Here is a 24,763-nt window from a genome sequence, read left to right on the forward strand (position 1 = left end):
TTGGCTGAACTTCCACTTCTTCAGGAACCAGAATAAGTCCAACTATCATGCAGTCAGTACCCGATTTCACGGAAAACTTCCTCAAGCAATTAGCATTTGACGAGCTAGAGATAATGGAAGGCACTGTCAAATGTTTTCCCAGATCCATTAGAAACAGTCTGCTCTATGAGTCACATTTCTTGCTCGAGAATTGTTATCTATGTAAATAATGCATGCCACTAAGCAAGCAATATCCAGAATGTGTAAAGAAAATGCTAGCGGCCATCTCTGTGTCCTCCTCTTTACATTGCAATGAAAACACAACCTGACCACTTTATCAACGCCCCCTTTTGTGATATTATAATAATGTATAACATCTGGCTTTGAATGAGGGCCGGAAGTGGATGCACCATAAAGCATTGTAGATAAAATTAGAATTGATTTCTTCTTTTTTGGATCATATGTGCACAGAGAAACGTTATCTTCATTGATCCAAATAAAGACGACAGTTTTTGGCATAAAGAGGAAGGCTGCATTTCTGGAGGTATATAGTGCTTTTTTCTTTTCACAGAGCCAACTATGGACAAATCCCACGTCATCAACAGCCTTGCATAATGGTAGAGTTGTGAAAAAATTGTCTGTGACCGTAATTGTGTCAGTACCTTTGAAACGGTAACATAAATCTTTTACAACCCTCCCCCCTTGATTAGTTTCTCTTCCGGGAGCAGATTTGCCTGTATAAATTTGAACAGTTATTGGATAAGAATTTCGCGTATCAAAAACTCACAAAACCTTCAAGCTGTATTTGGTTGGATTTGAGGGCATTTAAGGAAAAGCTGCTCATCAGCAGTGAGACAATCAGAAGACATATTGTTTTTATGAAGATTTTAATTTAGCATTTGAAATATGTCAGATGTTACAGCAGCTTTGTCACTTCTCAAACGCTCTGTCCTGGTGTTCACATTGTCAAATCTCATAAATTTGCTTATCTATCGAAACCTGTTGAGGGGTAAGTTTGCACTATACAATCGGAATGTGTTTGCTTTCCACATTTCCTCTGTGTGTTCAGTTTTAGAGAACCTTACCTCAGCTGCAGTCGACATACCAAAATATGCTTCAAGTTCCTCAGTTGTCAGTGGCTTCCACACTTTCGCTGCTCATTCTGAATTGATGTTATAGTCTATGAATACCTGATCTGGCTACCTGTTGATTTCAAGCGCTATTATATCACACATTTCATCCGTAAATATATCCTTGAAGGAGTCTTTTGTAGGAAGAAGTATTATTGTACGTGTTTGGGGCAGCCCTTTCTCGTAAAATGTTATCCTTCGCCAACTTTCTTGTCCAAAAAGGTTCCTTACGAAATTTAATTCGATCTTTACTACGTAGAATGCCTGCAGAAGGCACAGTCACTTCAATGTTTTTGTCAGCTCTGTCATTGTCCTCGCTACTATTATCACTTGTTTCTCTTTCAACTTCAATATCATTACAAGCACAACAGCAGCATCTTCCTTACTCGGAATCCATTTGTCCGTTGAATCTCTGTCACTGAAATCTATAGCGTCGTTCTCTTCTGTATCAACAGTAGACAATTATTTTCTAATATACTCTTCCTTCGGTTCATAGCTTGATCTGCTGTATTCGATTTAGAGAGATCCAGTTCATGATCCATGAGAATCCAGAGTTGAGGTTCACAGTAGTAAAGCTTAGACAATAACAGTTCATAAATTTGTGCAGCAATATCAACAGTAGCTGGCAACAATTTGATTGTCTTGTTGCAACGACTTCGTATGTGACCAGAGCTCACTATTACCAACCGTGATTTTTAGACAATAAATTCATTGTTCAACAAAGAACTTTGCCAAATAGTCATGCAAATTAAGAAGGTATTTTATTTTATTTTCGCAATTCAATATGTCATCTTGAAGCCCCATATGCTTATCTCAAAAATTATCGATACCCGCATACTGGGGCAACTAAAAGTTAGTGTTACAGACCAGTCTTCGAAGGAAGCACCTGAGTATTCACGACAATCAGAAACAGAAGGTCCAATATGTTAATGTCGATAATTCTTGAGAGGTGCATATGGGGCCTGAAGGTGGCATATTGAATTGCCGAAACTGGTAACGAAAATAAAATAAAATAACTTCTTCATTTGCACGCCTGTTTGGCGAATTTGTTTTTTAAATATTTGACGATCCGCTGTCCCACGTCCGCAATCGATCAACAAAGAATGACTGTAGCATTTGGTCGGTCATAACAAGAACGGTTAATACTGTTTGTCGATAACAGTGGAGTTGTCGTCCGATGATGTCCCACAGGAGCTGGATTGGAGACAGATTTCGTGATTGAGCGGGCCAAGACAACATGTGGACACATTGCAGGACATGTTGGACAACAACTACTGCAAGTGTGCGAGCGTTATCCTGTTGGAAAACACCTTTTGAAATGCTGTTCACGAATCGCTGCACAACAGATTGAATCACCAGACTGACATCCAAATTGGTAGTCAGGGTGCGTGGAACAACCACGAAAGTGCTCCTGGTGTCGTACGAAATCGCACCCCAGACCATAACAACAGGTATAGGTCCAATGTACAGGTCGGTTGCAGACACTCAATTCGTCCCCTTCTAACCAATACACGGCCATCACTGTTACCCAGGCAGAACCAGCTTTGATCAGAAAGCGACAACAGATCTCCACCCTGCTCTCCAATGAGCTCTCGCTTTACACCACTGAAGATGCTAATGGTGGAGGTTTTGGGTCAGTGGAACGCACGCTACAGGCCGCTGTCCTTGAAGTAACCGATTTGTAACAGTTCGTTGTGTGACTGTGATGCCAACTGCTGCTTAAATTGCTGCTACAGATGCAGTGCGATGCATCAGAGCCATAAGCTGAGGACGATGGTTTTCCGTCTCGCTAGTGCCACGTAGCTTTCTGGAAACCGATATTATTACGAGCATATATTTTCGTGACCACCGCTACCAGCAGTCAAGTCCGGAGGCTCCATTCCTGCGATGTCTAACTGCAGTATCATAGAAGAAACATTGCGCTTCTCGTAGCCCTATTACACGACCTTGTTCAAACTCTGCGACATGTTGATAATGGCATCATTATGTCCTTCAAGGTATTCTTGACTAACATCAACTCACCACGACCAATCTGAAAGGTAACTAACCTCCCAAATCGTTACAGCGTGTATTAAACGCAAACCTGATTTTCATCCTCACAATATTGCTGCTAGTGCCGCTTTTATGCGACCAGTGTGAAATTTGAATAGACATCATTATCAGATGTGGAAAATTGCGTATCAACTTTCGTTTACCTCATACAAAACCTTCTTGGTGTTGCGATTTTTTTTTCCCACCAGTGTAGATTCACAACAGTTTCCCTGGTAGATATGAACGTCATTTAATGTTTCTAAGTCGGCCGACAAGTAAGTATGTATTTATTTTGACTATTTATTTGTTTAACATGATTTGACTAAGACCATCAGGTGCTCTCTTACTTAGGACCAGGGTTTCACAGAAACAGTACCTCCTTTACTTCATAGTTACATAAGAAATAACAACTTTAATATGACAAAAAGTACTAAAACGATTTGAATATCTGTAGTGACAACGTGAGGAATTAATACTGGCTATGAGCTAATGAACTTAACACTGTCAGTACTGCTACTACTACTGATGCAGCCACTAATAATAATATTAATAATAATAATAATAATGACAGTAGTAACAATAATTAGCGTGCGAGGCGGCGCAGTGGTTTGCACACTGGACTCGCATTCGGGAGGACGACGGTTCAATCCCGCGTCCGGCCATCCTGATTTAGGTTTTCCGTGATTTCCCTAAATCAGTCCAGGTAAATACCGGGATGGTTCCTTTGAAAGGGCACGGCCGACTTCCTTCCCCGTCCTTCCCTTATCCGATGAGAGCGGTGACCTCGCCGTTTGCGTCTCTTCCCCCAAACAACCCAACCAACCAACAATAATTATAGTGGCAGATAAAAGATAATTTTTCTGATATATCGAGTTCCGGGGAAAGGAAATTTAAGGAGACTACACCAGTTAAGTAAACTGATTCGAAATGGGTCAAGTGGCTCTGAGCACTATGGGACTTAACTGCTGTGGTCATCAGTCCCCTAGAACTCAGAACTACTTAAACCTAACTAACCTAAGGACATCACACACATCCATGCCCGAGGCAGGATTCGAACCTGCGGCCGTAGCGGTTGCGCGGTTCCAGAATGTAGCGCCTAGAACCGCTCGGCCACTCTGGCCGGCTAAGTAAACTGAGAAGTGAGGTAAATTTGGTTGGACTGATGGATGTACAGGGATAACGAGTGTTCACGGGAATGATTGTAATCATTCTTCTTGCTTTAGTGGATACGTCATTAGATGTCTTCAGTTCTATAATGTAATGCGGGAAGTTATTCCAGAGTCGAGCTCCTTCGGGCCTTCGAAAAAGTTACTGAGTGAGGGACACAAAAGATTTTGCTCTGATGGAGGTGGGTGTTTCTACGATACTTTTTGGACTAGACCATTAACGTTGAGGAGAGATATGAGGAACCATGTTCTTTGATAGGACATTAGAGACGACTTCGGGTATATAAATCTCTGTCCTAACCTGCACGCAAACAGGATGGTGTCCATATGACGGTGACACATGGTCGAAGAGCCTAACGGACATAAAAAACACAGGCATTCACAACCAGTCCCAGACGCCTGAGGATGACCTCGCAGTGAAACATCGCTGTAATCAGTGACTGGACATAGTCACTGAGGTGACGGAAGTCATGGGATAGTGATATGCACAGAAACAGATGGTGTATTCAGTTGATTCATCTAAAAAATTTTCCAATGTACTTATGACCACACGGCGGCAATTAACAAACTTTGAAAGCGGAATGAAAGTTGGAGCTAGATGCACGGTCCATTCCATTTCGGAAATAGTTAGAGAATCCAGTATTCCGAAATCCACAGTCTCATGACTGTGCCGAGAGTACCAAATTTCAGGCATAGCCTCTCACCGTGGACAACGCAAAGGCTGACGAGGTTCACTTAACGACCGAGTGTAGTGGCGTTTGCATACAGTTGTCAGTGCTAACAGGCAAGCGAAACTGCGTGAAATAACCACATAAATCAATTTGGAACGTTCGACGAACTTATCCGTTAAGACGATGTCGCGAAATTTGACGTTAAGGGGCTATGGAATCACGCGACTGACACAAGTGCCTTTGCTAACAACACGTCATTGCCTGTAGCGCCTCTCCTGGACTCGTCACCATGTCGGTTGAACCCTAGACGACTGGAAAACTATGGCCTGGGCAGATGAGTCCCAAATTCATTTGGTAAGAACTGATGTATGTGTTCAAGTGTCGCGCAGACCCCACGAAGCAGTGAAGCCAAGTTTTCAACAACGCACTTTGCAAGCTGGTGTAGCTCCATAATGGTGTGTTTACATGGAATGCACTGCGTCACCTGATCCAATTGGACCGATCACTGACTGGTAATGGTTATGTTCGGCTACTTCGAGACTATTTGCAGCTATTCATAATGGACTTTATGTTTCGGATGACAATGCACCGTGTCACTGGGCTGCAATTTATCTGCGACTGGTTTGAAGAACATTCTGGACAGTTCTAAAGAATGATTTGGCCACCCAGATCCCCCGTCATGAATCCCATCGGACATTTATGGGACATAATCAAGTGTCAGTTCGTGCACAAAATCCCGCACCGGCAACTCTTCCGGAATTATTGATGGCTGTAGAGACAGTAGGGCTCATCGTTCCTGCAGGGCACTTCCAACGACTTGTTGAGCACGTTCCACTTTTAGACGCTGCACTACGTGCCGGCAAAAGGAGGTCTTATCGATATTAGGATGTATTGCACGACTTTTGTCGCCTCGGTGTAAGTGTTGGTACAAGTTTATTTTTCAGGTCAGGAGGGAAGAGCTTCTTATATTTTTGTAGGGCATACAGACATGCTGATGCCTTCCTGCACATTGCAGTTTTGTGCTCAGTCCTATTTATATTTTCATTTATTATTATTCCTAGACTCTTTGCTGAGGAAGAGAAGTTGATATTTGTCCCACTTAGGATTAAAGGTGGTGGAGATTCCCGATATTTCGGACCAATGAGCCTATAAGGACCAACGAGTATCTTTCGGATTTTGGATTGGTTGAGCTGTAACCTTTTTTTGATAGTGCACATACGTCAATATTGAGATTCTCTATAGCTGTTTTCAAGTTTTTTGGTTTTGCACTTAGATACAACTAGAGGTCATAAACATATTATGTGTTATTTACAGTAGGACAAAACTGAAGTCACATTATTTACAAATAATTAAAATGGTACAGGACTTGTTATCGAACTGCACGGTACTCCTGATTCTACGTGCTTCCTTGGCGGGTTTATGGCCGCGGAAAAGACGGATTGCTGTCGACACATCGAGTATGAATGAAACCGTTGCTTGCACTTGGTGAGAAATTTATGCTTATTTGACAAGTAAAATATCGAAGTTTACAGTGTCAAATGCTTTGCTGAAGTCCTCGAAGCCAATCCTAGTAGTGATTCATATTTTATGGATATTTGGTTTTAATAAGAAGTATGTGTTGGCTATCTTGACATCTCGTGGGTCAAAGCAGCAGCAGGTGCTCTTAAGGTATAGATTTTAGAGCCCATGTTTCTGGACTCGTTCCTGTCATATCCCTGAATATTGAACATTTCTCTTGGGACACCCTGTATAAAATAAAAAGCAGGGAGCAGTCACGTGTTTGTCTGACATGAGAGACAATAACAGAGGAATTCATTTTAACTCGTAGACAATCGAAGGAAGATGGTTTATGGCTTACGGATCTTCTAAGGAAGTTCTAAGATACATTTCAGAAAGACAAATAGCGTTATTTCCTATCCTTAAAACTATCAGTCTCGTAGACTAACACCAGCTGGTAAATATGCGTTCAAGCAATATTCCTTCCCACATTCCATCCGTGAATGTAACTGGAACAGCATTAAAAACGATGTATCAAGGAAAAAAAAGCATACACTTTGCCACACACTTTTTAGTTACTTGTCTGATACTGATATACATGCAGATTTATTAGTAGTTATAAGAGAGTCGTTTAAGAGAGGTTTCACTTTTACTGATAAGACACAGTACACTGAGAATTATTCTTATCTTCCTTATTGTAACATATATACGTACTGCAGTAATAATGTTCCTAGAATCACGACAGTAGCCGCTGAACTCATCGGTTGCATTCGTTAGCGACGTAGGTACATTGTACATCTGTTTTCCGTTACAGTTATTACTGACTTTCGCTTCTTCTTGTCAGTGTTTCCTACATATTTCTTTCCTCGCTAATGCTGCCGAGAACCTCCTCATTTCTAATAGCTATTATCAGCCCATCTAACCTTCGACGTACTTCTATAGTACCAAATCTCAAACGCTTCTTTTCCAATCTCCCTACAGTCCATGATTCACAAGTACACAATGAAGTGCTCCAAACGTACATTCACAGAAATTCCTCCCTCAGATTAAGGCCTACAGATGATACTAGTACTTTTGGGCAAGAATGCCCTCTTTTCCTGCACTAGTCTGCTTTTTATGTCCATCTTGTTCGTACATCATACATGATATTGTTTATAGAGTAACAGAATTCCTTCACTTCGTCTACTTCGTGGTCCTCAGTTTTCATGTTGTTTCTCATTAATCTCGTTTCTGATATTCCTCACTACTCTCGTCTTCCTCCAGTTTACATTCAGTCCATATTCTGTGTTCTACTCCGTGCGTCCTGTAATATTTTTTGCCATATCGTCAGCGTATCTTATTATTGATATTCTTTCACCCTGAATATTAATACCACGATTCAGATCAAATGATATTTCAGGCTATGCGTCTGAAAAACCTTTGAAAATAACATGTTCATATCAGGTCGCATTAAGCAGATCTTGCACTGGACGAACTACGTGAAGTGTTGCCCCAGCCTGCATGAAAGCAGTGGTTTTCCTCAAATCTGCGCTCTTCCAAATCAAGAATCACATGCTGTACGAGGGGGTCTCGATGACTTGCAGACGTCACAATACACCTAATCGGCCCTCTGGAGGTAGTCTCTTCAAGGAAGAACGGACCGAGAGTAAAGGTGGTTGTGAAACTATACTACATAGACAGAGATGGTGAGTGCAGTGACTCTTCGTGCACCAGAAGTGGTTTAACAGTAATCTACACTCCTGGAAATTGAAATAAGAACACCGTAAATTCATTGTCCCAGGAAGGGGAAAGTTTATTGACACATTCCTGGGGTCAGATACATCACATGATCACACTGACAGAACCACAGGCACATAGACACAGGCAACAGAGCATGCACAATGTCGGCACTAGTACAGTGTATATCCACCTTTCGCAGCAATGCAGGCTGCTATTCTCCCATGGAGACGATCGTGGAGATGCTGGATGTAGTCCTGTGGAACGGCTTGCCATGCCATTTCCACCTGGCGCCTCAGTTGGACCAGCGTTCGTGCTGGACGTGCAGACCGCGTGACACGACGCTTCATCCAGTCCCAAACATGCTCAATGGGGGACAGATCCGGAGATCTTGCTGGCCAGGGTAGTTGACTTACACCTTCTATAGCACGTTGGGTGGCACGGGATACATGCGGACGTGCATTGTCCTGTTGGAACAGCAAGTTTCCTTGCCGGTCTAGGAATGGTAGAACGATGGGTTCGATGACGGTTTGGATGTACCGTGCACTATTCAGTGTCCCCTCGACGATCACCAGTGGTGTAACGCCAGTGTAGGAGATCGCTCCCCACACCATGATGCCGGGTGTTGGCCCTGTGTGCCTCGGTCGTATGCAGTCCTGATTGTGGCGCTCACCTGCACGGCGCCAAACACGCATACGACCATCATTGGCACCAAGGGAGAAGCGACTCTCATCGCTGAAGACGACACGTCTCCATTCGTCCCTCCATTCACGCCTGTCGCGACACCACTGGAGGCGGGCTGCACGATGTTGGGGCGTGAGCGGAAGACGGCCTAACGGTGTGCGGGACCGTAGCCCACCTTCATGGAGACGGTTGCGAATTGTCCTCGCCGATACCCCAGGAGCAACAGTGTCCCTAATTTGCTGGGAAGTGGCGGTGCGGTCCCCTACGGCACTGCGTAGGATCCTACGGTCTTGGCGTGCTTCCGTGCGTCGCTGCGGTCCGGTCCCAGGTCGACGGGCACGTGCACCTTCCGCCGACCACTGGCGACAACATCGATGTACTGTGGAGACCTCACGCCCCACGTGTTGAGCAATTCGGCGGTACGTCCACCCGGCCTCCCGCATGCCCACTATACGCCCTCGCTCAAAGTCCGTCAACTGCACATACGGTTCACGTCCACGCTGTCGCGGCATGCTACCAGTGTTAAAGACTGCGATGGAGCTCCGTATGCCACGGCAAACTGGCTGACACTGACGGTGGCGGTGCACAAATGCTGCGCAGCTAGCGGCATTCGACGGCCAACACCGCGGTTCCTGGTGTGTCCGCTGTGTCGTGCGTGTGATCATTGCTTGTACAGCCCTCTCGCAGTGTCCGGAGCAAGTATGGTGGGTCTGACACACCGGTGTCAATGTGTTCATTTTTCCATTTCCAGGAGTGTAAATTCGGCAGTTATGTGTATTCACCGACCCTATAATGTAAAATATGCCTCATCACACCATAGAAAATTGCTCGGCCACATGTAATAAACTTCTAAATGGGCCAGAAACCGAAGAGCTAACTCAGAACGTTGCTGTGGATCACGAGGTTTCAGTTGCCGCACGGTCTGGATCTTGTGTGTATGTGTGTGTGTGTGTGTGTGTGTGTGTGTGTGTGTGCGTGTGTGTTGGGGTTTATGGGCGCTCAACATCGAGGTCATCATCGCCCCTGGATCTTGTACGGGTACCAGCGTAAAATTGATCTCAAAACATTCCCTATTGTTGACCATGCGATGGACAATTTTTAATGACACTCACAAGCATTAGCGCTACCCAGGGAATGTGTTGCATGGTCAGTAAAGCAACAGCAACCTAGGCCATAACTTCCATCGCGTTAGGACGCCTTCCCTTCTGAATACCACACCATGCTCAACTGTGTCTTAAAATTTCATTATCATCTTTTTTCAGCCGTTTCATGACATCGGGCCTCTCCTCAGTTCTTTCACTCGGCGGTACTGTTTCTGATTTGTTTTGATTTTGTTTTTGGCGACACTATGTCAATGCAGTTCTATAACTGCTGCTGTTCGCGTAGAATAGTTTCACTAAAAACGCCGGTTCCTCTTCTCGATAGCCATACGGTTCACTCATGTTATTTCTTGTCAAATGCTGTACAACGCCCAATTGGCTCCTGGAGGCCAAATTTGGAACTCATTTTTTTCCAGCGTAAATCAGTTCCATATTAATGAAATACCATATATATCAAGTTTCGCTGCCATACGTTAATTTCAGTCCACAATGGACCTCCGTAAACAGCTGTACTTTCATTATAACCACTTGGTAGTTTGTGTTATGAGATGGCTTATTTACACGGAGCAACTTTACAGCCGCCTTATAGTGCCAAACAGATTAGGGAATTGCAATAACTCATGTTTTGTATCTGTACATTACTTTACTTTAGTGTGATTATGGTGAGTGGCAACAGTTAAAATTCACTTGACTTGTCTAAGTCTGGTCTAGCCATGAACACAGTGAATAATAGTTACGAGGGGCGTTTGAAAAGTCTGTGCAAAAATACTTACGTGTTTGAGGTAAACCTTTTTTTATTTTTTGACATACTCTCCTTTTACACTTACACACTTCGTCCAACGCTGTTCTAATTTGTTGGTCCCTTCCAAATAATAGGAATTGTTCAAGTCTGCAAAATAGTTACTAGTTGCTGCAATCACCTCCTCGTTTGAATAAAATCTTTGTCCCGCGATTTCTTCAAACTGCGGAACAAATAGTAGTCCGAGGGAGCCAAGTCAGCGGAATAGGGGGAATGTGAAACGAGTTTGAATTCTATTTCCATTAATTTTGCGACCATAACTGCTGAGGTGTGTGCTGGTCCATTGTCGTGATGGAAAAGGACTTTTTTGCGGTCCAATCGCCGGCGTTTTTCTTGCAGCTCCGTTTTCAGTCGGTCCAATAACGATGAATAATATGTCCCTGTAATAATCGCGGAACCCATCATGCGAAGTCCAAATGTTTATGCAAAATATTATGTACTCTTTCAGTCGAGATGCCCACAGCACTAGCAGTCTCACGCACCTTGACTCTTCTGTCATCCATCACCATATCATGGATTTTATCATTGATTTCTGGAGTCGTAACCTCCACAGGGCGTCCAGAACGTTCAGCATCACTTGTGCCCATATGATCACTCCGAAAACTCTGAAACTACTTATAAACTGTTCTAGTCGAAGGTGAAGAGTAACCGTAATGTTTATCAAGCTTCTCTTTAGTCTCCTGAGGCGTTTTGCCTTTCATAAAGTAATGTTTAACCACCACACGAAATTCTTTTTCCTCCATTTTTTTGACAATCACTCCACTTCCTTGACTCACACGAATGCCAAACACAAAGAAATAGACCAATATGGCTGAAACTTGGCGTGCGCTCTCTCCAAAGATGCTACTAACTAAACATGACCTCGATAAGCGCCGGTGGTGCCGTCTCTCGGACTTTGCTTGCCCAGTGCCCAGTGGCTCAGTTTTGTGGACGTGGTCTCGATGCTGTTGGCTCGGAGCACTGACACTGTTTATTTTGAGTGGAGCCGCGATTGCACTCGTATCTGCATTACTGAACTACTTGACTGACATATCACAGAAGCATAACGAAGCTTTAGTCAAATTGGCCGTCTGCAGCATCTACAGTAAGCTTAAGACAGTTCTGGGACAGCCTGCGTTATGGACAGATTATCCCCTCCCCGTACCCTATTACATCATCGATGATGTGACAAAATGTTGTCAAATTACCCCCAACCACCCAGACATACAACGATTTGCATATTTATAAAATGGTGGGACATCTAAAATTAGGCGCCAATTAAAAAAAATTGTCAGGAAAGTCAAAATAGTCCAATGTTATAGATTTTCCCCCAATTCTATGATGTCAATACAAAAGTTGAGCAGTTGTTCTAAGTGTAAACTTGCAGTAAATTAGTGATGAATTGTAGCGATACTGTGGAATTCTAGGACAATCTGTATGAGTACTGAATCCAAGATGGCGATCCAGGATCCTTCCATACTAGGAGATCTACACACATCAAAAAAAATTTAGCATCACCTCGGTTCCAAGAGTTCCGGAACCTGCACAGAAAATTGGAATAGAGATCAACATAAACATAATTTCCGCCCATTTTATTGCTCATGAAAACCACACATTGCATGTTGTGCCACCATACAGAGAGGCCTTCAGAGGTTGTGGTCCAGATTGCTGTACACACGATACCTCTAATAACCAGTAGCACGTCCTCTTGCATTGATGCATGCCTTTATTTGTCGCGTCATACTAACCAAAGTTCATCAACGGCGATTCGGCGTACACCCCTCAAAGTGGTTGGTGGGTCATGTCGTCCATAAATAGCCCTTTTCAATCTATTCCAGGCATGTTCGATAGGGATCTGGAGAACATGCTGACCACTCTAGTCGAGCGATGTCGTTATCTTGAAGAACGTCATTCACAAGATGTGCACGATGGGGGCGCGATTTGTTGTCTGTGAAGATGAATGCCTCCCCAATATGCTGCTGATATAGTTGATCTATCGGTCGGAGGATGGCATTCGCGTATCGCACAACCGTTACGGCGCCTTCCATGACGCCAGCGGCGTATGTCGGCCCACATAATGCCACTCCAAAACAGCAGGGAACCACCACCTTGATGCACTCGCTGGACAGTGTGTCTAAGGCGTTCAGCCTGACTGGGTTGCCTCCAAACCCGCCTCCGACGATTGTATGGTTGAAGGCATATACGGCACTCATCGGCGAATAGAAAGTGATGCCAATCCTGAGCGGTCCATTCGGCATGTTCTTGGGCCCATCTCTACCACGCTGCATAGTGTCGTGGTTGCAGAGATGGACCTCGCCATGGACGTCGGGAGTGAAGTTGCGCATAATGCAGCCTAATGCGCACAGTTTGAGTCGTAACACGACATCCTGTGGCTGAACTAAAAGTATTATTCAACATGGTGGCTTTGCTGTCAGTGATCCTCCAAGCCATAATCCGTAGGTAGCGGTCATCCACTGCAGTAGTATCCCTTGGACGGCCTGCGCGAGGTTTGTCATCGACAGTTCCTCTCTCTGTATCTCCTCCATGTCTGATCAACTTCGCTTTGGTTCACTTCGAGACGCCAGGACAGTTCCATTGTTGAGACCCCTTCCTGGCACAAAGTAACAATGCAGACGCGATCTAACCGCGGTATTGATCGTCTAGGCGTGATTGAACTACAGACAACACGAGCCGTGTACCTCCTTCCTCCAAGTGGAATGACTGGAGGTGTTTGGCTGTCGAACCCCCTCCGTCTAATGGGCGCTGCTCATGCATGGTTGTTTACATCTTTGGGTGGGTTTAGTGACATCTCTGAACAGTCAAAGTGACTCTGTCTGTGATACAATATCCACAGTCATCGTCTGTCTTCAGGAGTTCTGTGAACTGGGGTGATACAAAACTTTTTTTTTATGTGTATGATGCCACGCAAAATGACGACCTGACAATATTGGGACAGTCTTTACAACGTCAGAATCCAAGAGGGAGATGCAATATGGTGATTCAAGATATCGAACTTTCCGTACTGGGTGAGTCTGCATGATGTCAGGAGCCAACATTACTATCCAGTGTGACGATCTCTGCATACTAGGACAGCCTGTATGATTTCGGGCTCCATGACAGCGATCCAACATGGTGAACTGGGCGTATGTGATTGCCAGACCGATGTACGATGGTGGACATGGGGATGCTAGGACAGCCTGCATGTTTGTCGGATCAGTTATCCTAAGTTTAAAATAGCGAGACACTAAAAAATCATTGATTTTCTCCACTCTTCTGACGTTACAGTTCACTATCTCTACGCTTAAGTCCATCTTTCCTATATTTAAACAACCTCCCTCCTCCCCCTCTGACACTGAGCTTGTACGTCACGCTGTGTTTGAAATCAAAGTGCTGATTTCTCTTAATGGTAAAACTATCTAACTCGCTGGTGCAGCACATATGGTGATCAAACATATGTCATTATCACGTGTAGTAAGAATAGCGTTGGAACGCTCATGATTTCATTACAATACCATACCGGGGAGAGCAACTAAACGTGGGAGTAGTTTGGAATAACACAAAAGCAGCACATGTTTAGTGGTAGTTCATCTGTCAAGTACAATATGTTTACATATTATATTCCTCATATAAGCTGTGTCTCCCTGGTAAACTCAAGAAAGGTGATGTACACAGTGTTCGTGTGTTTCAAATGTGTTTTTGTTTTTAACGAATTCCTTTGGTGAGATGTCAGCTTTTCACAATGTCCTTAATCCCTTGTACTTAAAAACAATACATATTGTCCATATATACACTTCAATAGCTAATGTGATGAAACGGAGTTCCTTGTCGGAAACAGAAAAATGCAGGGCTTGAGCATTTGAGGTCCAAACTGCTAAGTTTGGACCTTCGTTCAGCCACAGGATGTCGTGTTACGACTCAAACTGTGCGCATTAGGCTGCATGATGCGCAACTTCACTCCCGACGTCCATGGCGAGGTCCATCCCTGCAACCACGACACTATGCAGCGTGGTAGAGATGGGCCCAACAACATGCCGAATGGACCGCTCAGGATTGGCATCACGTTCTATTCGCCGATGAGTGCCGTATATGCCTTCAACCATACAATAATCGGAGGCGGGTTTGGAGGCAACCCAGTCAGGCTGAACGCCTTACACACACTGTCCAGAGAGTGCATCAGGGTGGAGGTTCCCTGCTGTTTTGAGGTGGCATTGTGTGTGGCCGACATGCGCCGCTGGTTGTTCGATACGTGAATGCCATCCTCCGACCGATAGTTCAACTATATCGGCAGCAAATGGACAACAAATCGCGCACCCATCGTGCACATCTTGAGAATGACTTCCTTCAGGATAACGACATCGCTCGACGAGTGGCCAGCATGTTCTCCAGACATGATCGCTATCGAGCAGTATGTTCGTGATATGGCTCTAATATTGTAAACAAGAACAGAACAGAACACTACATCACCTCAATCTCTCTCTTACGACAATGCCAAGCAAATGACTAGAGCAATACAAACATAATGCTGGGAGAATCACAATAATCTCTGTTACTGATTGAAAATCGGCACAGGTCTGACACCGAATGATTCGATTTACATCCGAGATGCTTGCAAGTATAGCATATACGACAAAGGAATGGTGCCCTTCACATCTCCCTACATGCATCTTAATTTGGTTGACTGTACAGTCAAAAGGGAATGCAACTTGATTTGTCATTTTTCGTGTCGAAATCGAGGAATTTTACATTGACATAGGTTTCCCAGCCATTTGTATCAGATTTAAAGCAATCACAGTCCACGTAGTCTCTTTTATGAGGTCACAGTTTTAACAGAAGTACTATGAATGTCTTGATAAGTGCTGCAAATAGTTCTGGATGTAAGAACACAAAGGAATTAAGGACATTACCTGCGAGTGAACACTGATTTAAATCAATAGGGAAAGTTCAAAATTTGTTCAGATTCCTTTGATGGTCCGGCACAAATTTTCAACTTTCCTCACTGATTTAAATCTATGCCCACTGGCAGCTATGTCATTAATTCCTTTGTCTCTTGATTCATAGTGACTGCAAGCTCAAAATGATGTCTGTTCTTTCGAGTGTGTCAAAAAGAAGAGACACCTCATATATAAATTTCTAGATGTGACAGAGCAGCCATTTTGACTGGTGAAAGTCATGCGTTACTGTAAACTAGATAACAGTGCCAAGTACCACAGGTTTACGATCGAAGAAGAGGAGGACAACCATCCGAAAGTGCAGAAAAGGAAACGGACATAGCCACTAATTGCATACATACAGCAAGTCAGTCAACGTTACATTGAAATCAGAGAAGTTTTATCACAAGATCAGCTGATATAAGAGATTCTGAGAGAGAAGTGCTTGAATTGAAAAGGTTATTGCATCAGTATGAGGGACATGCATCTATAAATGTGGTATGGACGAAATGTTTCCACAAGATTTCTAGATCATTTCGTATGAATACAGCTGTACTTCACTCAACAAGGAAGTTTGTACGATAAATATCTTGCAGGGGAACGTTCTGAATGCTCACAATATCAAAGATCTGCTGCTACACCTCAACGTACTCCAAATTTAAGATTGGGGGCATACCAAACATGCTACAACGGACTAATATAGGTTTCTGGAGACATCTGGTAACATATGTTCACACATAATGCTCCTAAACTGAAGGTGTGGAGCTGAGCTCAAATAGCATTCCAGGTATATTCACATCAGATGAATTTCATGGTTGAAACACCAACGTGAGTGCTCCTGAAGCCACGGTAGCTCGATCTGAGTCTTGTACTACAGTCAGCTAAACTATGTGATCAAAAGTATCCGGACACCCTCAAAAACATACGTTTTTCATGTTAGGTGAATTGTGCTGCCACCTACTGCAAGGTACTCAATATCACCGAACTGGGTAGTCATTAGACATCGTAAGAGAGCAGAATGCTGCGCTCCGACGAACTTGCGGACTTCGAACGTGGTCAAGTGATTGGGTGTCATTTGTGTCATACGTTTGTACGCGAGATTTCCACACTCCTAAACATCCCTAGGTCCACTGTTTCCGGTGTGATAGTGAAGTGGAAACGTGAAGGGACACGTACAGCACAAAAGCGTACAGGCCAACATTGTCTGGTGACTGACAGAGACAGCCAACAGTTGAAGAGGGTCGTAATGTCTAATAGGCAGATATCTATCCAGACAGTCACACAGGAATTCCAGACTGCATCAGTATCCACTGCAAGTACTATGACAGATAGGCGAGAGGTGAGCGGCTGCTCACAAGCCACACGTCACGCCGATAAATGCCAAAAGACACCTCGTTTGGTCTAAGGAGCGCAAACATTTGACGATTGAACAGTTAAAAAACGTTGTGTGGAGTGACTGATCACCGTACGCAATGTGTGATCCGATGGCAGGGTGTGGGTATGGTGAATTCCCGGTGAACGTCATATGCCAGCGTGTGTAGTGCCAACATCGGAGGCGGTGATGTTATGGTGTTTTCGTGGGTTTCATGGAGGGGGCTTGCATCCCTTGCTGTTTTGAGTGGCACTGTCGCAGCACAGACCTACATTGTTGTTTTAAGCACCTTCTTGCTTCCCACTGTTGGAGAGCAATTCGGAGATGGTGATTGCATCTTTCAAGACGGTGGTGCACCAGTTCATAATGCACGGCCTGTGGCGAAGTGGTTACACGACAACTTCCCTGTAATGGACTGGTCTGCACAGTCTTGACCTGAATTCTTTAGAGCGCCTTTGGAATGTTTTGGTACGCCGACTTCGTGCCAGGCCTCACCGACTGACATCGATACCTCTCGTCAGAGCAGCACTCCGTGATGAATGGGCTGCCATTCCCCAAGAAACCTTCCAGCACCGGATTGAACGTATGCCTGCGAGTGTGGAATGTGTCACCAAGGCTAAGGGTGGTCCCACACCATACTGAATTCCAGCATTACCGTTGGAGGGCGCCACGAACTGGTAAGTCATTTTTAGCCAGGTGTCCGGATACTTTTGATGACATTGTGTATAAGGGCACTAGAGTGGAAAAATGCGTTATAGCATTTCTTAAGGATCTGAGGTCGATGTAGTGCAGTTGACAGAATACTAGTGGTTATTGTAGCACATTCACTCCATAGATTGAAACCAACCAGTTCGATAGTACCAATAAACTTATAGATTCAAGTATGTTCCCAACTAAGTGTAGTAGTAGAAGTTTAGCGGCAATACTAGCTGTGGCAGATATGTTGGCATCTCTTTGTGCGATCAATGTAGATGAAACTTTCCTATAAACAGAAAGCTATCTAATGTTCAGGTTAGCATTACCTTTTATGTGACTTTTCAAGTAATGCCTCAAATAAATTGTTTTTACTGTTAATTATAACAAAATGCTCCATGATACAGCGAAAATTGTTACAAATTACCCAATACACCACAATGTTACAGCAAAATTCACTGAAATCCTGCAGCCTGTACAATTCCACGACTGCCTCAGGACAGACAACACACCCAGAACGACATGAAGGTCTTAGTTCTGCATCACTCACGTACTGATGTCAACGTAGAAATCAACGGCCAACCGGTTGCAAATAATTGTTGGTACATTGACCTCGGTTTCTACATCTCCAACGATGTCTTCATCAGAATGCAATTTTAAGAGTAGTCGATAATATTCTGTGTTTTGAACAATGGTAATTGCTGTGTAGCCTGATACATGCCTCTGTTATGCAGCATTCGCTCGATTTTTTGTATTTTCAAAAGTATATTAAACTCTCTTCCTTTGTATTTTGGTTTTATAATTAACTGTTGTTTAAGTCAGTTAATTCTGTTATAATGCCTCAAATGGGCACACGTCATTGTCCGCGTCCAAAAGGCGGCGGAACCTGTGTTGTTTTCGTGACAGCAATGTAAGCCACTGGGCCGATCAGTTTGAGGTTGTTCCTAACAAGGCTTATGTGACAAAACCTTCAACGTGTTTAATTTTAAATTTTGACTTGAGCATATCTGCTCGAAACTTTGACCATTGCTTTCTGGCAGTGTAACTTTACGTAAGTAATCTACGTATAGCATGACAGTTTTCATCTTGGTTTGCTTTTCTTAAACTTAATTTTCTGTTTATTATTTTACCGTGGTTCTTAAAATTTCATTCTGATGACATCCTTAGAGGTGTCGAAACCTACGTCAAAGTAGCAAACATTATTCGCAACTGATTGCCTATATGATTCCTTTGTTATATCTTATACATGGTTGCTCAGAGAAATGATTAAAATTGTAATACTGTTATCATGTTGATAAGATGGCTCTTAATCAGAGTAATGTCATAGCTTTCACAAGAGTTCAGTGCTGTTCCCAATGATCTCTTAGTCACAAGACAGTCATATCCCATTAATGGCTCTGAGCACTATGGGACTTAACATCTATGGTCATCAGTCCCCTAGAACTGCTTAAACCTAACTAACCTAAGGACATATATCCTATTAAGATTTTGCATAATGTCACATGGTGTAATGGTTAAAGGATATATTTACAGTTCTCAGTTATTCCACGGCTGCTACAGGTTTCATGTACCCTATGGGGCTTTTGCCTGACATCGAAGGAAGGAAGTCTCCTGTACTAGGTCTACAATCCAAGATGGCTACTCAGTTTAAAATCCAAGTTGGAAGACCTGTGACATCACAATCCAAGATATAAATCCAGGATCTCATCAATGACGTCAGAATCCAAGATGTCGATCCAAGACAGCAGATATGTGAATATAGAACAGATCAAAATAGTTGTTACAGTTTCTGTGGTGCTGCAGCTGGCTACACTCACGATTCCTCTGTACCATCCAATCATCTTGTAAATTCGGCAGATGTGTTCAGTACACCCTGGTGAAAGGCCGATCATCATAAAGAGTCATCAGTGATCCATCACATCCACACAGAAATAAACTGAATCGTATTGTTGGATGTACTGACCCACTGCTATCTGATGCGTCCAGAAGCAATATGCAGTGAGTGCACTAGAACATTTTTTTCAGGAAATCCAAAAAATTTCTTACTTACTTCGTATGGCAGATATTCGAAATTCCATTTCATCATAGATTTATGCTTACCTAAGGAGTGTATTTCTGACAAGAATCTCTCAGTGTTTATTATTATTATTCATTATGTGTGTATGTATATGTGTGTTTTCATGGGTTTCTTTTATTTCTCCCTCAATACAACATATCCCTGACATAGATAATTCTGCACCTGATGCATTTGTAATCAGAGACAGCAGACACTCTCCATGATGCAGTTCCTGATATGTTGGAGTGGAAATCAGATCACCATGCAGAGCTGTTTCCAGACTTAGAGTTTCCACTACAATCATCACCTGCTCCAGTATGCCAACATGCAGACGAACTCTCTGATGAAGTGCCTGGTGTAGCAGAGCAGGAAACAGAATTGTTTCCAGACTGAGTTTCCACTGTCACCAGCATCTGTACCAATTATCGAACTGCTACCATTATATAAACAACCTCTGAATGTGCGGTTATTCTCTGCAACATATAGACTGAATGCGAACGTCAGCAAAAAGGTTCTTATAGGCGTTACATCAGACTGAGAGTTCATTATAGTGGCAATTATTGAAAATTCACTATTTAGTGACATGCAAATAGTGCTGTTGGAATCTTAGTGGTACCAAGCATGTCAATATTCAGCAGAAATAACTGCAATGTTCAGCTCTCAAGTGCCAATAGTGTTACTGGGTTTCCATGTGACATGTGTCTGGAGTTAGCAAAGAATAGTGAGAATACACAACCAGAATACCTTGCAGTACACTCAGTTTCACAAATCGAAATTTGGAACTTAAAGTATAGTAGCCCAGCCATCCAGGGTCGTGTGGACGAACATCACTGGTGCCACCTGTATGGGTATGGATTTTATGGAAATACAGAACTTACCTATCACAACACTTCAAAAGTATTTGTTATGAATTTCGATGTATGTTGTACTTCATTAGCAATGTATATAATACATGGTCATCACTGCTTGACCTTGGTGCAAAATCACATGTAAATTTGTACTTATCATTTGCATACACTTCTATGTTAAACAGAAATTAAAAAAGTGAAAATAGACGAGTGTCTGTCTCTCTGAAATGTATTCCATTCATCAGAAACTCAAACATGTTGAACAAAATTTGCAGTTAAGACTGCTGAAGTACAAATTACAAACAGAATGATTTATGTGTTCAGTGATCTACATAAAGTGGCAATCTATGGCAGTACCATGTCAAGGATATGTAACTCAGGTTTAAAAAAACAGTTATACATTCACAGGATACACACGTATCTAGTAAGGGTTTCTTGGTGTGAGGGGTCATGAATTTACAGTTCAGTTTGAGCTATTTAAAAGAGATTCAGCAGTTTTTTGCATGAGATGTTACGTAACAGTTCATAGTCAGAGAGTGTTGTGGACTTAACAGTTGCAGCAAAAATACACTATGTTAGAGTACATTTATAGCAGAATGCTGCACGTCACAGCAGAAACTGTAACAAAATACCTTTAAATATCCACGCATGTTATACAGATTTATACAGGGAAGTCTCAAAACCAACTACCTCAAACACCCACAGCATAATAGGTGTAAAAGCAAACGACTACACCTCGAGAAGGACTTTATTGTCCCTGTGTTGATGGGACTTAGCATATTTTAGGCGAGAAAAAATTTTAAATTTCATGTATTTTTTTTTTTAATTTCATTGTGTTAGAGTTCATTATTAGATGAGACAAAAAGTTAGTGCTCAAAAAAAAAAATTTACTATTTCAATCATTTGTATGCAATGATTATGAATCATGTGATTTCGTCTTTGCCCACAATATTTCGAAATGTGACTTAGTTGTCTTCTTAAATTTCTGTGAACTGTGGTCTTACACAGATCACCAAAATTTTCTATTTCACAATCCAGTTTATGTCATATCCTACAAACCAAAATAGTGGAAGTTACCCTGTATCACTGCCAGTCATTCCATTTCTTAATTCACTCACAAATGGAGCGATGAGCAACAGTCTATGTGCATCTGCACTATCCCCGATTTCTCCCACCTTCGCTGTCATTATGTTAAAAGTATGTTCATTGCAGTAAATTGTTGTGCAGTCTGTCGCAAATGTCAGTTCTATAAAGATCATCTATAAATCTCTAAACTCTCAGTTTAGAAATCCCGTGGAAAGGCCTGGTGTCATTAAATTTTTTGCGAAACATGTGAAACCATCAGGCAATGATACTTTAGCGAGTGGAAAACGATTGTGCTGTTCCATACATTTGAAGAAACAACGCATGCACAGCTCTGAATTGATTTGATATCTTCCTTATCTGAAGTGAGATGGATCACAACATAATGGCCACCTCCTCTGGGTTGCATGGTTTGAGACCTGCCATGGCTCAGCCTTAGACACACTAGCAATGGGTACGCTGGCAACCTGCCTCTGGCCGCATGGCCACTGAGTCAAGTCCCATGTAAGTGTTCACGAATTGATGCTGCAGTATTATCTGCCATGCAGTCCGTCGCTGGCAATAGGAGAGGTTTTTCGCCGCAGAAATATCCTGTACAATTTGGGTACTGAGCTTTACTCTCATAAAATATCATGTTTAGACATTTGTATTTGTTTCATTTTGATGGTCATGTAGCGACTTGTCACTTTGTATAAATATACTTTGTTCTCAGTGTGTCTGATAATCTGTGATGTATATATCACCACATGTTTGAATGTATGTGTGTGTCTACACACTTCTACTGTTATCCTCGCCTATATATCCCTCACTGGCCTCATGCTCACCAATCACTGCGTTGTCCAGAGCTCCAGCTTCGCTTAATTCTACAAGCCCTTGAAATTTTCTGAAAAGACATGAACTCTTCCTTTCCTTCAGCATCCACCTACCTTCCCAAACTCGCATCCTGTTCAACCTCATCCACTTCCCTCAACTTCTTCACTTACTAGAGCTCCTTAACATCTCATACATAACCTAAGAATCGAATTCGAGCACCCCATTTCCCCACCAATCACTAATCCAGGTAACCTGCTGCCCCACTACATCCGTATTCCACTTTCGATGCATCTTCATGCCTCATTCATCCTCTTGCGTCGGAATTTCAACCAACTCTCAGTTCCAAATGATTAAATCCGTCTTCAAATACATCTTTCTTCCCATTCCTAGTCATTACACTCCACCTCACATCTTTCTTCCCTTCTCCCCCCTCCCCCTATCTTCACCTTGCTCATTTTCAAAGCTTCTTGTGGCTCCACTACCACTTCCTTCAGCTTGTTTATTTTCAGTTGCTTCTTGGGTTCTCCCGTGCTCCATACCAATACCCATGATTCCACCTTCGTCATAACGAATACCATTTCCATATATTAGCGGCATTACCAATGTACCATAAGATCATTCACAGCATCATCAGTGATTTTATATTGAGTCTAACATGAAATAATCAGCAACATCTACAAAAATCTCTAATACTGTCCACTGATGTGTTTTTAAAATTACAATTTTTCATTTCATTTTCGGTAAAAATCGTAAATATTATCCACCATTGCGTTTTTAAACATCATCACTTACTGTCACATGTTTTTATGTATTTCAAATCATCTTTTCTATTAGTGTCAACTATGGCCGAAGAGCAGTTTTATCTGCTGCCTGCGCACCCCTATTGTGGGGAAATGAAATAAAAAAAGGAAAAAGAATTATGCATCTGTGGGGCTTGTTAATGGCACAGCTACCGTCCTTTCTTTTACAAGCATAGTTCCTGAACATTTTTTACGTGTGTGCCTCTTGAGTCACTGCACAGCTCTTCTTCCCACGAGGACGAAAGTGCTTCTGCGATTTTTTGAATTTCCGTGAATAATGCATGTGTGTACAACTGCTAATTTTAAACTTTGGGCAAGTTTTGATTTCTCAGCATTTTTCAGCATGGACTAAATTATGTATGTTCTTCTTGCATTCTCAAAATTTTCTGCCTATTCAACTTGGGTCATGTGGCCAGTGATGTTAGAGGTGTTGTGGGAGTGACCTCTGTGCCATCATAAAGATTGCATTAGTGGGAGCAATCGGAACTGCTGTTCTGCACCCCGTGTTATGTGGTAAAATTGCAGTATACTTTATGTGACACCTCTGTGTTGGTAACTCCAGTTGCCAAGGCAGCTGCAGGCATGGAGCAGAATGGAATCTCCGGTGAGTGAGTGGCGTAGGTGCGTGCTGCACTTGTGATGTGAGACCCAGGGGACTTACCAACAGCAAACTTTGAGCAATGCGGATTGGCGGCTCTCCCTGGTGTGGTGTTTGCTTAAATCAAGACATAATCATTCCTATTATGTTCCTGCAATACACAATAATGACATGTGTTTGACAACCATATGTGTTGCACCAGTAACTTATCTAGTTTTAATCTTAGGACAATTATTTTAACTGGATTGTGGGGGGAGTGGGAGGTAGGTCAGAATTGTTTAAGGGCAGCACAAGTTCACTTAAACGTAGGGTGAGTAAACTGTAGTGTCATGTAGATGAGGAAAAAGACAGCTTTTTTATTTTACCACCATTTAAATCTTACTCTAAGCAATCTTACAACCAAGCGCGCTATCCCAGGTCTAACATACTGGATTTCAATGATCTGGCAACCATGTCACAGTATGCCTAGGTACCATCATGGATCACCCTCTTAGATTCTGATGTCATAAAACTGCCCATGAAGTTCACCCCGGTAGAACAATGTAACATGTTGGATTTACCACCACTGTACACGTAGAACAACAGACCTACTTCCACAGTGATGGCATAGGAGTGTGAGAAAACCTGTAGCATAACAGGGCTATTCTGTATTTCTCACCAACTTTTAAATTTTCTCCTAATTTTTGAATTGCCAGTCTTTTTACACATTGGACAATTGGCCTTTGCCAGCGAGTTGGGGTGAAATCTAGCACTGTCGTCTGACATCATCAGTGACATTGTAGGAGCACAGGAGTGGGATATCTGGCAACAATTCGGGCGA

At 42.7% G+C, this 24,763-nt stretch overlaps 1 protein-coding gene across 1 annotated transcript in view; it reads left to right on the top strand.

Annotated features, from left to right (window-relative positions):
- The window catches only part of LOC126456314 (neuropeptide CCHamide-1 receptor-like), a 221,654-nt gene that overhangs the window by 171,082 nt on the left and 25,809 nt on the right, over window positions 1-24,763 (top strand). The window lies entirely within an intron of this gene.

This window comes from Schistocerca serialis, chromosome 2 (assembly GCF_023864345.2).
Source record: "Schistocerca serialis cubense isolate TAMUIC-IGC-003099 chromosome 2, iqSchSeri2.2, whole genome shotgun sequence".
Classification (NCBI taxonomy): domain Eukaryota; kingdom Metazoa; phylum Arthropoda; class Insecta; order Orthoptera; family Acrididae; genus Schistocerca; species Schistocerca serialis.